The following is a 16,984-nucleotide window of genomic DNA, read 5'->3' as shown; positions in this document are numbered from 1 at the left end:
ACTTGTTACAGTGTAGTATCTGTGATTTAAATAAAGACAGGAGACTGTATTTCAGTGATCCAGAATTCTAAAAGAAGACAGATTAACTATTTTAAATGATGGAAAAGTTCAATAAAAAAACAAAATTCATTTTGTTGGATAAGTGACAAACATACAAGGAATCACCACATCAAGTGACATAAAGAATTTAAACTTCAATGTTAAGCAAAAATGCAACTTTATGACATGAATACAAATGTATTAATACATGGTTTTATAATTTACATGATTTTGTATTTACTACAGATGTAAACACTACATTTTAATTAACTGTTATATCTTTCATTCTATATACTCTATTGTCAGTACAGTATATGAAGACAAATTTATCAAAATATCGGCTGTGGTAATTTGTTCGCTTTATTTATTTTAATTCACTCAATCATTTTTCAGACACACTTCTTAATAGGATTACAGAAGTATTGAGACAATAAGGGCCGGTTTATACTTCATCCTCAGAACGCATACGCATCATGGATGCCACACATTCCCAGCGTTCATTTCACATGTCCTCTGAGCACATCCTCAGAAATTAATGTGATACGTGTGCAAGTTGCAATACCAGCAAAAAAATCAGGGAGCACAGTGTAATCAAGTTGGAATATGAAGTCAGAGTCTCTGTTTACTATAAACATCTGGATCTTGCAAGCCCAGACACTCAGACTCCTTGCTCGAGCACCCCAATCAGAGCCGCCATTGACTCCGCAAAGATCACAGAATCGTCAGCAAAGTCAGGATCCATGAATCTTTCTTCACCAACAGATGCCCCACAGCTGCTGGACCCAACGACCCTGCCTAACACCCAGTCCATACAAGCATTGAACAGAGTAGGAGCAAGAACACACCCCTGATGAACCCCAGAATCAACTGGGAAAAACACAGAGGTTCTGCCTCCACTCTGCACAGCAATCACAGTACCAGTGTACAGGATGGCCATGATATCCAGCAACCTCGAGGGGATCCTGCGAACCCTCACGATGTCCCACAGGGCAGCTCGATCAACTGAGTCGAACGTTTTACGAAAAATCAACAAAGGCTGCAAAGAAACTCTGCCGATATTCACGTTTGAGCTCCATGAGAATGTGGTGAAGCAAAATGCTGACATACAAATGCATTCATTGTGCTTTTATATTCAAGCATTGCGTATTCCCCATCTTAATGATGCAATACATTTTAAAGGTCTCACATACCATCTTCTGTGCTGTCTTTCTTTTTTTTGCATCTTCACAACAACATTAGAATGTATGGCAGCATATTTGAGCCACAGAGGAAAAAACATTTAGGGACACAATGAAAAAGCATTTTGTGATTAAAGTGGAAATCTCGGCTTTAACCTCTAAATTTTCACTTTAATCTTGTAGTTTATTTTGTCATCAAAATAGATTGTCGTAAATGTCATCTTAAAACCAACCCAGATGTTACTTGTTATGTGCTACTGGGTCGTCCTCCCTGAACTGACAGCAGCGGCAAGCAGCAATTGCCACACAGAACACATTAAATGTATGATATTCCAGGTCTCTGCACATTTACAATCCTTAGATTTATACTTGATATCACTTTCATGATGAATGCATTAAAGTTTGTATAATACATTTTACAGATGAATCACTGACTTCATTTAAATAATGAATACTGTTAATAATTATACATGTGACGGTGGCATGATGGTAGTGCAGTAGTGCTGCTGCCTCGCAGGGAGTCACATCCCTGGTGTTTCCTGCCTGGAGTTTGCATGTTTTCCTGGTGGGTTTCCACAGTGTGCTCCAGTTTCTTTCCAAAGACATACAGGTTTGGGGATTTTGTGATGCTAAAATGACGCTAGTGTGTGTGTCTGTTTGCGTATGTGCGAGCTGATGCCCCTGTCCAGGTACTGTTTCTGCCTCGCGCCGATGTATGCTAGAATGGGCCCATCCCTGGATTGATGGATGTAAATATTAAACATCTATCCTTTCCACAATATCTCTTAAGGTGTCCTCGGAATTTAACTGATGTTTCAGGAAATTTAAAACACAAGGAAGCTGAATGCTATCTCACCGTGAGGATATCTCGCATTGCCACCTAGTGGAATCTTCCAGTTTTATGTAAAATACGTGCACAAGTACAAACAATACACCGCTTGTGTAGCAGAAGCGTCCGCAGGAACACACATCACATTGCATGAAGTATAACATGCACATAAAATATGATTTACTGAGATAAAACTAAAGAAATCTGAGATGGAAATATAGTCTTGATATCAGAAAATTTCTTATGACTTGAAAAAAATACATTTTTATCATAAAGACTAACAGTTGGTGTTTGATAAACATTTCAACAAATAAATCAACACGAACAATAAGATTTTACCCATTCATCCAACCATTTTCCAATCCATTTACCTTGTTCAGGACTGTAGGGGAACTGATGCCATCACATTGCACATACACACTCAATTATACAGCATTAATTAAAAATCACCAATTAACATTACCCATGACCATTTTCCTCAAACCTTACATATCACTTTCTACAGCTCTTTGATTATGTCAGTTTTATACAAAACGTTTAAACTCTTCCTGAATATTGTTAGAAAAATGTTAAAAGATATATTTCGTATATTTGAAGTTGAACTTACTTTTGTACAAAGATGGTGTGTGCTTTCATTTGTCCCGGGCATTTCTGTTTTAAAGTTAAACTGAATTTCATAATTTTATTTAAAAAATACTCTGTGTGATGTACAATTGCAGTGAGAAGGGCACTATGCAGGATTTGAGAAGTTAATGCAAGTTAATCAAAAAATAGTTAATTGTTAGTTTAAACAGGAAATTGGCGTACCATTTTCTAATTAGCTTGGCTCCGTCACTTTATAAGTTAATGTTATCCCCAGGACCATGTGAGCTGTGCAGAATGTACAGGTTTCTATTTTTCCCCTCTAATTTTTAACATCCTAAAGGAAATAAACTATGACTAAAGTGGCTAATAGATTTTTTTGTAAATAGTTAATTTGGAAGAAAAACTTGCCTTGTTGTCAAGATTCAGTTTCTGTTAGCAAGTTGTTCTAATGTCAGTATCTGTTTTGGCTTCCTGCTAGTAAAATCTTTGCTACTGTGCACTGTGACCAGTTGTAATTTGGCATTAACTGCCATTTAAGTTTTTAAATATGTTTTTAGGCAATTACAACTGATGTGGTTCCAACAGTTTTAAATGTGATTTTCAACTACATGTTCCAAATACTGAACTCTTTTTTTTCTGTTTACTGCTTCAAACTGGTCAAACCCCTAGCACACATAAAAAGTGCTGGTTCTAGAGTCATACACTGCAAGGCATCAGCTAATTCCAATTAGTTATAGTGGGCAGGGTATGTGGACCTGAAGCAGTGGAAGGGGTTTTTTTGGACTATTTCATTTAATTGTTGTGGTAAGAGTTCAGCTGACTACTGCTTACTGTCTATTGTGAGCTGTACTCATTGCCAGCAGCAGCTAGGTTGACTTAATGCAGATGAATTTTCCATCACTGACATTTGCTTCAGTGCTAGTGCACGCATAATGCATTTACTCATGCAAAGCTCCCTCTACATAAATACATATGTTAAGGCATGATACAAGATGTGAATAATGCACCCTAAGCAAGTAAGATACCACATAGAATGTATAGAGTATATGGTACATGATAGTGCCATTGATGTTCACTTACCAACCCATTTAAACACTTGCATAAAGGAGTACATTTTTCTTTTTGCTTCACAGACAACATTTGAATTTGGCTAAATAGCACCTTCAACAGCATATGTTCTCAATAATATGAATCATGATTTACAATAGTACACAATGAGAAAAGGTTGTGTATGATTTGTGGAGTGTCTTGCAATGGAACACTGTGATTCTCCAAGTGGGACCTCAACCCTGTTTGACTGCTGGCAATGATTCTGGGCCTCGAAGACAGAAAATAAGTAAAATTGGGTCATGAGAAAAAAGGAGACAGCAGCTGATATATGTTGTGCCCAACACACTTACCTATCCAGTGCAACAGTTGAGTAAAGGAATAGATAATGAGGGATAAGGAAATTAATTACATTTAAATTGTGACAAACCAAATTTTTAATCTGTTACTCAGCCATTGACACACACACTAAAATCAGCGCAAATTAAAGTCCTAAAGCCACATAAAAAGAAAGTGTTATAAATCTAGTCAGGTAAATTGAAGAACCCAAAGAAAATTCAAGCAACAATGGAGGGAACACATAGACTTCTTAAAAACAGTGACTTAACCACAATGTGAAAAGATGTTTTACAAAGTGTTTCAAATAACATTACTTCAATTTTAGCTTCTTTTTTTTAGGAAAAAATATAGAGGGTAAACCAAACTTTTACATCGGCCAACAACAAAGTGGTGAGGATTAATGGAAAGCAAAATTGTGCAACTATATTTGTGCAGATAGTTGTATCATACCATGCAAATTCTCTGGTGACCATATTCCTTTAAACAAGTTTGGCTTCTTGTTGCTAAGTAATGTCAATGTAATTACCATATTCTCCCGAATAATCCACACATCCCTGTATAACTTTGCTCTTCATTTTACAATGAAGAAAATGTGCAAAAGTTGCAGTGCACGGTAGGATAGGGCACACGTAATTCACTCGAACCCTACAGTACATGTGGTTATGGCAACCTGAACTCTGACCTAAGCTGAACAATTTGGGGAAAATATGTAAATATAATTTTTCTGACACATACTGCATTTGATTTCCAATATAATTTTTTAAAGTCAAGCTTCAGTTCAATATTCACTGTGTAGTAGATTTAAAACATGACGGAGCATTACCACATGAGAAAATAAAAATATTAACTGCTTTATATTCTAATGCAAGGATGACATACTTATTACATTTTCAATTGGCACAGAACAATCAAACAAAGAACAAATCAAAAAAGCTGTGACTAGTGGCTCAGCAGAACATTTACTGATGATATTCACCATTTCACTTATAAATTGACAAAGTACGGAATAATTATCAAAAAGTGATCGCTAAATATAATAAAAACAGAATGTCTAAATAGCATACATTCAAATAAAACATTTATTTGCAGATAACCAACATTTAACTTTAAATCTTTCTTTTTTCCCCACAAAGGCTGCCACTGTAAAATAAAATAAAATCTTAAAATTACTCCAGACAACAGAAGCTCTACATAATACTTGCTTCAATGACATCTGTACTTCTCAATATTCGTATTGGTCTTTACAGATTTTCCGTCAAGACCACCAGCATGTCAACCATTGCTGCTTTCAGATATGGAGGCTGACATGGTGAATGCAAGCTTGTGGCTGGTTAACAAAAGAATTTGCAAGCCAGTTTGCTCAGCAGCAGAAAGTGAATATTGCGTACTAAGGGTGTTCAAATTAGCCCAAAAAATAGTTTTGAATTTTTAAATTAAAAAAATATGTAAATATTCAAATATATTTGAACTTAAGTTAATGATCCTGGCAGTTACATGAACTGCTTGCTTTTTTTAAATAGTATTTAGTCATGGCTGAAGCAAAGGCCAGTGCAAGAGCAAACACCAACATCAAAACAAAAAAAAAAATCCTAGTTGTACTTGGGCAACTGCTGTTTAAAAATAAAGAGTTGTCAAAATCTCAAACAACTGCATCCTTTAAAAGGGGAAGCATCAGCACACCCCTGTCTTGTTTTCAATCTACTACTGATGGCTGCTTAGGTTTATAACACACAGCCTGTTTGGCATGAAAGCACAATCTTATCCTTCACCCCAATTGCTCGAGTCTTCCTACAGACGTGTCCTGTACAGTCACAAAAAATTTTCAATGGGCTCCACCACAGCTCTGCTTTTCAATCCTCACAGTTGTTCATACAGAAGCAAGACACGTCACAATAGTTTTTTTAATCATACAACTACATTTTTTGCGCAGCACATTAGCAACATTGTCACAAGACCTAAAAATACTTTGTAGTCTCACTGGCAAGTAAAAGAACTAAAAAAATATTAATAACTAGCAAAATACCCACGCTTCGCAGTGGCGAAGTACTGCCTTAATATTTTTATTAAGAAGAAATTTAAAGCTTTTTAAACTGAGAGAAAATATACCAATAATTATTTGTTAAGGATATCTTTGTATACCACATTGTCAGTTCGGCCCTCCGGTTGTAATATGACTAAGCTGTGCACTGAGCTTACTCTTGAGCATGCAACGTACAGGTGGCCATGTGAACAGTAATCTTGTTTCAAATCTCACAGCTTGGATTGCTGCTGTCATAATCGGTTTGTGTTTCATGGTTTCGTTTCAATTACGACAGTATTTGCAGGACTTGTGTTGAAGTGACATTCGGCATCTGCCAAGTGTTGTAAGCATACAACCGGTTTCATCGATAACTTCACATCCAGCTTTTGAGAGTTTAAACATTCATTAACATCAAAGTGTCCACTACTGAAATCGTCTCCTGTGAGTCTAAGATGTTTAAGAGGCACTGGCAGTTGTCGAAAGGTGTAAAATATTTGGCCATTTCGGTACACTTGAAAGCGACAACCGAACAATTCAGTAGCAGCCATCAACTCACGTGCAGAACCATAGGTGAAGGGCTTAAGCATTTCACTCTTATAGTGCTCCTGTGTAGTATAATTATCTCCTGTACCGTCATCAGTCCACACCTTGAACCTGTACCAGTCATTCAATACATAAGACACAATGTTCCTCCGGATATCAAGAGTGAGTCTGATATGACCGTGCAATACGTAACACAGAGAATGGAAAAGGTAGGTGCCATCTCCGGGCATGGAAACCACTCGGTAAGTGACAGTTCTTTGATCGATGGTGATCACCTCGATAGACATGTTAATGGGGGTACGGTTGGAATGATAAAGGAAATGGGTACCTGAACAATGTAAATGTAAGTCTAAAATACCTAAACGATAACTATAATCGTAATAAACGAACAATAAAACAGAGGAGAAGCCATGGATTAAATAAAAAGGCTGTAGTTATCAGCAGGGAGATGTGAATCCTGTGGCAAAGCAAGGAAGGGAATGTAGGGACCGGACGGCCTTATATAGGCAGGCAGCCAACAACATGGGAGGCGTTGGGATGGGGGGCCCAACGCCGCCTCACACGGTGACCGAGCTGCAGGCTATGGACGTATATATGTACGTAAGTAGGATTCAGTTAGCATTAGGAACCCGCATACCAAATTTCTTGAAGATGGGCCCATAAGTAACAAAGACCGTTGAAAAGTTCAATATGGCGGCAGACAGCGGCATCATACCACTGAAATAAGTATGCACATCGGATTTGGTTAGCACAGGGAAGCCACCTACCAAATTTCGTGAAGATGGAGCCATAAATAAGAAAGTTCAACATGGCGGACATTGTTGACCGTTACGCGTTGCATTTCGAAATGAAACCTTCTTAACTTTTTTAAGTAAGCTGTAAGGAATGAGCATGACAAATGTCAGCCTTCTACCTACATGAGAAGTTCGAGAATTAGTGACGTTGGAAAGTTCAATATGGCGGCCAACAGTGGTGTCAGTGGCGTCATTGAAATAAGTACGTACACCGGTTTCGGTTAGCGCAGGGAAGCCGCCTACCAAATTTCGTGAAGATGGTGCAGTAAATAAGAAAGTTCAACATGGTGGATGATGTCGACCGTTATCGACCGTTATGACCGTTAAGTGTAGAATTTCGAAATGAAACCTGCTTAACTTTTGTAAGTAAGCTGTAAGGAATAAGCCTGCCAAATTCTATCAGCCTTCTATCTACACGGGAAGTTGGAGAATTAGTGATGAGTGAGTGAGTGAGTCAGTGAGGGCTTTGCCTTTTATTAGTATAGATGATGCAGTAAGGCTTTGTGCCCACACATGTGCCTTGCAAGGATTTAGGTCCTTTTTCGTGGCTGCTTTTGACAAGGATCAAGACAAATAAAGACCAGTCAGTTAGTAAGGCCATGACAGTGCAAGAGTATAGTAATCGCTCCTCGATCGTGGGGGTTGCATTCCAGAACCCCTCGTGATAGATGAAACTCCGTGAAGTAGAAACCATATGTTTGTATGGTTATTTTTATATATTTTAAGCCATTATAAACTCTCCCACACTGTTAACATTTAACATTATTACAGCCTTCTAGACATGAAATAACACCCTTTAGTCAAAGGTTTAAACTGTGCTCCATGACAAGACAGAGATGACAGTTTTTTCTCACAATTAAAAGAATGTAAACATATCTTCCTCTTCAAAGGAATGTGTGTCAGGAGCAAAGAATGTCAGAGAGAGAGAAAAGCAAACAATCAAAAAATCAATACGGCTTTTAAGTATGCGCACCGCGATAAAGCGGCCGCAAAGAAGGGAGCAATCTGAAGGTAGTCTTTCAGCATTTTTTTACAGGAGCGTCCATATCCTCTAGGCAAACAGACTCTGTGCAAACAGCCCCTCTGCTCACACCCCCTCCGTCAGGCGCAGAGAATGTCGGAGAGAGTGAGAGAGAGACAGAGAAAAGCAAACAATCAAGCACCACGCGGGAAGCATATCGTACATCATTGAGGAGTTTTATTTAATACGTAATACATGCTCTGATTGGGTAGCTTCTAAGCCATCCGCCAATAGCGTCCCTTGTATGAAATCAACTGGGCAAACAAACTGAGGAAGCATGTAACATAAATTAAAAGCCCCATTGTCTGCAGAAATCCGCGAACCAGTGAAAAATCCATGATATATATTTAGACTAGCAGAATACCCGCGCTTCGCAGCGGAGAAGTAGTGTGTTAAAGAAGGTACGAAAAAGAAAAGGAAAAATTTTAAAAATAACGTAACATGGTTGTTAATGTAATTGTTTTGTCATTGATATGAGTGTTGTTCTCATATCTATATATCTATATATATATATCTATATCTATATATATATATCTATATATATCCATATATATATATCTCTATATATCTCTCTATATATCTCTATCTATATATATCTATATCTATCTATATATATCTATATCTATATATCTATATATACCCGCGCTTGGCAGCAGAGAAGTAGTGTGTTAAAGAAGGAAAGAGAAAGAAAAGGAAACATTTTGAAAATAACGTAACATGATTGTCAATGTAATTGTTTTGTCACTGTTATGAGTGTCGCTGTGATATATATATTGCAAAATACCCAGCAGCGATGTCATGTGTTAAAGAAGTTATGAAAAGAAAAGGAAACATTTTAAAAATAATGTAACATGATTGTCAAAGTAATTGTTTTGTGTATTTGGCGGCAGCGTCCACGAAGTTGTTTTCGGTAGCTGCATCAGAAAATGTACCACACGTCTGACACGCCTCCTTTTACTGTTTTCTCACAGCTTGGATTGCTGCTGTTATATATATATATATATATATATATATATACAGACACACACATATCTTCATATCTACATATATATATACATACATACCTATCTACATCATATATACACACACATACATACATATACACACACACAAATTATATATATGTGTGTATGTATGTATGTATGTATGTGTGTATATATACACATACATATACTTGTGTGTATGTTTGTATGTGTCTATATGTGTGTGTATAGGTTTGGTCACTGAGTGCAAGGGAAAAATAATAAATTATAGTCTATAAGTTATTAAACAGTAAAACATTAACGTTTTAAGAAGTACAGGTACATTGAAATTATATTTTCTATGTGAATGTTCAAATTTTTGCCTCTGGTAATGTGCCTTACTGGCATTTAAAGAAAATTAGTTTTGTGTCCTCTGAAGTGTTAAGAGAGAAAGGCTTTGGTTTGGGATAAAAGGAAAAAAGGTGTAAAGAAAGGAAAGTTGCCTTTTTCTTTTATATAGTATAGAGATGTGTTCGCTGACGTTATGATCACCTTTTGGGGACAGTCGCGTGGGTCTTGTGTAGACTGGTGAGACGTCCCGCCATTAATCGGCTGTGATGGCACTGTCAGTCCTCCACTCCTGTGCGTGTCTTCATAATCCGAGCTGAGGACCTCATAATCGTATACGTGCAAAAGAAAGTGTGAATCGCCTTAATATTATTTTGCCGTGGTGTAGAAAAGGGGTCCCGTGTTTGCACTTGTCTGGGCTATAGCGCAGGGGGAGGATGAAAAAAATTAAAAGTGCTCACTTTGACTTAAGGCAGAAGCGCAGTCAGCGTCTCAAAGGCCGGCACAGCTATGCGCGCGCTGGCTGCTCGACTTTTGCTGGGCAGGAGACCCCAGTTTTGCAGACACGCTCATGATATCAAAAGTCTCAGCGCTCTTTGGAGGTCATTCATATATATATATATATATATATATATATATATATATATATAGCAAAATACCCGCTACGCAGCGGAGAAGTAGTGTGTTAAAGAAGTAATGAAAAAGAAAAGGAAATGTTTTAATAATAACGTAACATGATTGACATTGTCATGAGTGTTGCTGTCATATATATGCCTGCCTAAATAAGTCACCCTCGCTTTGCTCTTACTTTTTACCGTTCATTTAATCATGGCTAGTGGCGGAAAAATTATAAAATGGAAGGAGGATGGCTTTACCAAAACAATTATTGATGGCGAATCAATTATTCATAAAGCTTGAATTAGTGATCTGTTTTTCTGTGTTAACCTCATATTTTTTCATACTTCTTCTCAAACTAAGGTGGTGCGAGGGTAAAATGAATCGGGATGCGCTGATCAATGTAATCGGTGTACCAGGAAATCATGCATTGACAAAAGCTCCCTTTGCTTGTAATGCAAAGTGTGATTAAATGCATTATTTTTTTAACGCGTTATGGAGCACATGCATCGAAGCTTCTCAGCTGTGCTTGTGCTAAGAAAAGGAAAGATTTTAAAAATAACGTAACACGATTGTCAATGTGACCTTTTGTAAGTAGTGCCTGGAGGATTCAGTGTGGAGAAACTCTAGAGACAGCGTGTGTATTAACTTGTGGATTTTTCTGTGAGTATTTGGTGGCAGTCTGACGAAGTTGCTTCGGAAGACGGCATTAGCCGCGGAGCTCAGCTCAGAGCGATATGAGATGAATGGGAGGGGAGATGATGACGTGACTCCCCCACCCGCCTTAACTGTCAATCCCCCACAAACACAGTCTCTCAGAATTTGCATAAGCACACCCCTTCACCTACAATTTTAACTTAGTTACAAACTCTCGTTTATATCCTGCGTCCTCTCATTAAACTTGTATCCCGCATTACCTGTGGGTATGTGAAACGCCAGCGGTAGCCTGTCTATGAACTTAATTTAAAGTTTAGGTTTACACCTTGCTTTCTTTCCGAGGTAGCAGCACTCATGAATATGGTAGTATATGTCACTCACTCGCTTCTTATTGTTTCGCTGCCTTGTCAATTATATAATGCATGTTTTCTTAAGCGCTTTTTGGAGGTCTTCCTGGTTTTCTACGCACTGCGTTGACAGTCAGTTCACATGATTACGTGGGAGGCGTGATGATGTCACACAAAACTCCGCCCCCCACATCTTTCCAGCTCAACTCTATTACAGTTAATGGAGAAAAATACCTTCCAGTTATGACCATTAGGCGTAGAATTTCGAAATTAAACCTGCCCAACTTTTGTAAGTAAGCTGTAAGGAATGAGCCTGCCAAATTTCAGCCTTCTACCTACACGGGAAGTTGGAGAATTAGTGATGAGTGAGTGAGGGCTTTGCCTTTTATTAGTATAGATTTGCTTACATTTAAAATCCGCGATGGAGTGAAGCCGCGAAAGTCGAAGCGCGATATAGCGAGGGTTCACTGTAGTGAACAAAGTTAAAGAGCAGGTAGATCAAAGGTGGATTTGTTTTATTATTGTAGAGATGTCCATCTGCACAGTGAGCAGAGGCCGATACATTTAATATCATGCCATTCAGAAATGCAGTAATGCTGAGTTACTGCTCATGCCAATTGAGAAATTTAGATATAATATGTGATCATACTCACTAGAAGGGCACCTATCAATCAAAAAATCACCTATTTGGTTCTTTACGAATCTACAAGTACATATAGTATATAAATTTTATACAAAAGAGAAGATTTTCCTCATTTAAAAATTTTAAAAGGGCTCTAAGTTGTAAGTTTTACTAATGAGGAAAACAAGCTAACCATTCAAAATTTAAAAAGGCAGGTTGTAGAAATTAAGTGCAGAAATAGATCTGCAAAATACTGCAGCTTTGCACAACCTGTCTGGAGTAACACAATGTCAAAATTAGTGCAGGTAAAATAAACAACCATTCTTTGACAATCAAATGCAAGATTTTTCCTTTGAAAAAGTCCTTTTTAAATAAATCTGAATTACGTTCAAATAGTGAGGTTCAATCTGACAGCCCTACTTGTCAGACATGCCGCATAACATATATCCTAAATCACAGCCTTTGCAATTTGCTAATCACATTGTTATATTGCCAACTTGATTTGAAATCAACTGTTCAAACCTACTCTGAGCTATACCGCAATGTGTTCAAGGGATTAACAAATGCTTTTGCAATGTAAAGAAACTCTAACCAACAAAAGTAAACTTGCAGTATACAGGAAATGTGAGTGAAAAATGCTTTATTATTTTGTTACATGAATCAGAAGTGTTAAATTGGCACATAGTTTTTATTAACAAATTATCGTGTACATTTAACATTGGTGGTTTTGCTATGTACAAAAAAAGAAAGCATTCTTTAACATGATGCACACGGAGAGCTCCATATTCGTAAGAATGCATTCATTTCACTGCGATTACTTTTGCACCCTAAACCCACTAGGGGTTCACTTTTATAGGAGCTGTGGAATAACCTCTTGGGCTGGGTGTTATATACATCAACATATTTTTAGGCTACCATACTACAGTGACCTCTGGAATTCCTTGATTCCACAGCAGGTATTTAATTACAGATGCTGATAATCAAAAAAAAAAATTATATATATATATATATATATATATATATATATATATAGCGGTCCATATCAAATTATGCAATTTTCATTACGCTATAACCTATTAAGTTTATTACATAGAAAATCACCTGAAAAATCCTGGACCATCGAGAAGTGCGAGAACTGATGACATGAAGAATCATCCTCGCGCTGAACTGGAATCGTCCCCGCATAAATCAAAGTCACCCAGACGATCTGGATCTGCATAATTAGATCTGGACCACCCTGTATGTGTATATGTGTGTATATATATATATATATATTTATTATACACACACACACACACACATACATGTATGTATTTGGTGTAGCAATAACTCTGCTTGTATACCAGCAACAATTAAGGTATCAAGAACTATTACATTATGAAATCAAATGTCAGTATCACATTCTTTTCAAAATATGAGCATTTTTGATGTATCAATAAACATATGATGTTCTTAATTTCCATAAATTTTCATTAATGACACTTCATAGGAATTGGTAAACTTGGAAAATTAAGAAGTTGGGAAGCTGACTGAGAGCCAGTTAAGACTGCGTTTTTTCTTCAGTATAGCTACAGAGATAGTAGATTTAATTTATACTCATCTTCAATTAACATTTAGCTGTTTCTATCCCAAATAACCAATGATTTGTTTTGTGTTTTTATTTTCTATATATTTTGTTAACTCTTTCACTGACAGAAGACATCAAAAAGGGGGTGAGAAACAGTTGATTTAAGATATAAAAACACAGAAGTGCCATTAAATTTCCAAAATTCAGCAAATACCTCCTGACTGCTATTAGTATACATCTAACCCTTAATTTAAAGTGTTCTTTTGAAATTCTACAAGTTAGCTCTCATAGTTTCTCATTTTTAAGATTTGTTTTCTCTATATTGGAAAATACAACATAAACAGAAGTTAAGTCACTTGGTCCTTTATGTCCTTGAAGTACTTCCAAGGTGTTCAGCTAGTTCCCTGTCCGACTTTGTTATTTCTTATTTAGACAAATAACCTTTATGTTCCTGATCCTAGTATCACATAAACAAATTATTCCAAAGACATATTAAATTACAATTGCCCATAAAGCTATTCGTTACACAGTCAACTCATCTTTTGTTACAAAATTAATTACAACATTCATAAGTTAAAGAACATGGCAACCTCAATGTTTTTGGGAAGGTGAAAACATATTATTTTTAGCTTTACGCTAGTAATAACTAACTAGAAATTCTCCCGAAACAGTTGGAAGGTGAAACTTTATTAGAGAATAGGTTTTAAGTAAAAATTGCACTGTGCATTTTTTTTTTTAATATTAAAGTGGAAGTCCTACTATTATTACAATTCTCTACTGTGTGGGGCAGGATGCAATGAGATCGAATCTGCTTTGGGGTTTCAGTAATTACAGCAAAGCGCATTTACAGTATGGGATACAGCTCAGGCATCCTCCTTCACCCAAGACTCAGTAAAGGGATCGATAAGTGGATCAATTTTCGCCATTCCATTTACAGTGAAAGATTAAATAAGCAGACTCCAAAACTGTTTAAAAAATATCAGAACATTTAAAAAAATCAGTCAAATACATATATCGTAATAATGAACACATACATATATTAAGGTTGCCAGATTAGAAAATTAGAAATACGGAACACTCTTAAAATCTCTCTAAATTACTATATATATATATATATATATATATATATATATATATATATATATATATATATATATATACACACACAAGCATCCCTACACACCCAGACCCATATATTATATAATATGCGCAAAGCATACAATTATACAACTCAAAATTATATATCAAGCACATCTGTCTCGACTAAAACTCTCCAAAATGTTTCCAGAGTGTGATCCAACCTGCGAACATTGCAACCAAGTCCCAGCCTCACTGGGTCACATGTCTTGGTCCTTTTTTTTAATTACCTTTCAGGCAGCCTTGGACTCACAATCCCTCCTAACCCATTAACAGATGTGTTTGGGGTTCTTCCAGATGGGTTTAAAGCGGAGAAAGACAAACAAATTGTGATTGCATTCACTACACTTTTGACTGTTTGGCTTACTCTCTCTCTCTCAGGGGTGGGGATCGATCTGTTCTTAACTCAATTCTTCTTTTTGTAAAAACTTGATTGCTTTGTATGGTTTGCAATAAAATTAATAAAAAAAGTAGAGACATAAGTTAAAAACATAAAGCAAGGATTTTAATGGATTATGAGGAAAACAAAATTAAAATCATTTGAAAATTATTTAATACAAGCTAAAAAAATCTGTAAAAGTGAAATCATATGAAAATACTTTTTAATACAGACAACAGAGAAATATTATTATTATTTAATACAGGCAGTTGGGAAAAAGTGGGCTGTGGCAAGTAGTTAACAACACACTTTGTTGACACTGTATGTTGCAATGCTGATACAGAACTGCACAGCAGCGCGGCTTGAGAGCAAAACGGTAACACTGTCGCTGTCCTCAGCCAAACATAGCAACTGAACAAGTTGCAAACAGGTAGCAAACACTAGTTTCCTCGTTACATTTGGATTGTTTTCATCAAGAGAATCTGAGAAAAGAAAGTATAATTACTTATAAAGTTACAACTAAGTACCGTAAAATGGTAGTAAAAATATATTTTTATTACGAAATTTGAAAATGAACTAAATAGGGACATTTGGGTGTCCCTGAAAGGTCAGTACGGGACAGGGAACAACATTATCAACTATGGAACATGTCCCGTAAATAAGGGACGCCTGGCAACCCTAATATATATATATATATGTATTTTACATAAATGCAAAATAAGGCATAACACTCAAGTGCAAAATTATAAAATAGTTTTACAAACTGTGTTACACTGCAGGTTACAAACTTTTATAACTCAATTTCAGCCATACTCGTCTGACAATTGTATCAATGGCACACTAAAATTTACACTAAATCCTAAATGCAGTCTTCTACTTAAATTTACACTAAATTTTAAATACATTTTGAAATCAATACATGTCTTTATTGCGTTTTCTATAATGACCAAAGGTACCCATAAAGCACTTACTACTAATTTTGATACGAATACATTAATACATGTTGAACATGACTAGCCATACTTCCTTTTACAGTGAAATATGAGAGGCCAGAAAACTGAAACAGCATTTTCCACAATGATTCGTTAATTTTGTACGGGTCAAATATACGATGAATACAAATTAAATCAAAAACTGCACCTATATCAGCCTCCATTATGCTGCTAGTCGCAAGAAACAATGGCTCTTCGTCCTTTTACTTAAACAAAATCTCACATTATTTGAAAATACCTAACGGAAGATTATCACTCACCATTTCTCGCTTTTTTCGCTTCTTCAGCGTAAAAGCTGCCATTTATTGCCTTATCTGTTTACCAACCGTCAGCAAAAGCTTCGCATACCCGGAAGTGGAGACGAGTATCATCCACTTGTCCCACTTGCAGTGCCACAGCAACATACGTCACCGCAGATTTGCAGATCTAGGACAACACTGGCAGGCCGGACGTGACGTCACCACAGTTTCAGGACAGACTCGGAAGAATACTTTCGGAAGATTTCGGCTGGTTTCGGCAAAGCCCGAAAAGTAACCGTGTCATGAATCCGTTCAAAAATTATGCGATAAAATAAGAAGGGAAAACAGTACGTCAAACCAAACAATACGCATCATTGTGAGATTCGGAGTGTATCTGCCTTACGTCGTGTTATAGATCGAACTAAACAATACAGATCATTTCTGTGAAATACACTATTAACATTTACCTTGTGTACGGGTCTGTGGCAACCATTTAACATGCCGACAAAATCAAATCATTAAGAAATATTTAATTGAAAAAGTTTTTCGTTTACATTCATGAACACATTAAACAATATTATTCCAATATTTACAAAACGTTAGAGTTAAGTAAAAAGTTAATAAGCAATTTGATTAAAAATTTTAACAGTACGATTCATGTGCGCATTATCGTTCTAAATCATTTTAAAATGAAAATTTTAGCCAGTCTAATATTTTTAAACAT

General features: G+C 36.4%; 1 protein-coding gene across 2 annotated transcripts in view; it reads right to left on the bottom strand.

Moving 5' to 3' along the window:
• Positions 1-16,464, bottom strand: part of fbxl4 (F-box and leucine-rich repeat protein 4) — a 113,354-nt gene extending 96,890 nt beyond the window's left edge. For both annotated transcript variants that reach the window (XM_039747597.1, XM_039747598.1), the window contains exon 1: positions 16,282-16,464. The gene's annotated coding sequence lies outside the window, so the exon portion shown is untranslated. The remainder of the gene's footprint in view (positions 1-16,281) is intronic.
• Positions 16,465-16,984: the final 520 nt, after the last annotated feature.

Source organism: Polypterus senegalus, chromosome 3, assembly GCF_016835505.1.
Source record: "Polypterus senegalus isolate Bchr_013 chromosome 3, ASM1683550v1, whole genome shotgun sequence".
NCBI classification, from domain to species: domain Eukaryota; kingdom Metazoa; phylum Chordata; class Cladistia; order Polypteriformes; family Polypteridae; genus Polypterus; species Polypterus senegalus.
The sequence above is the reverse complement of the archived record's forward strand: the minus strand, read 5'-3'. Positions and strand labels throughout refer to the sequence as shown.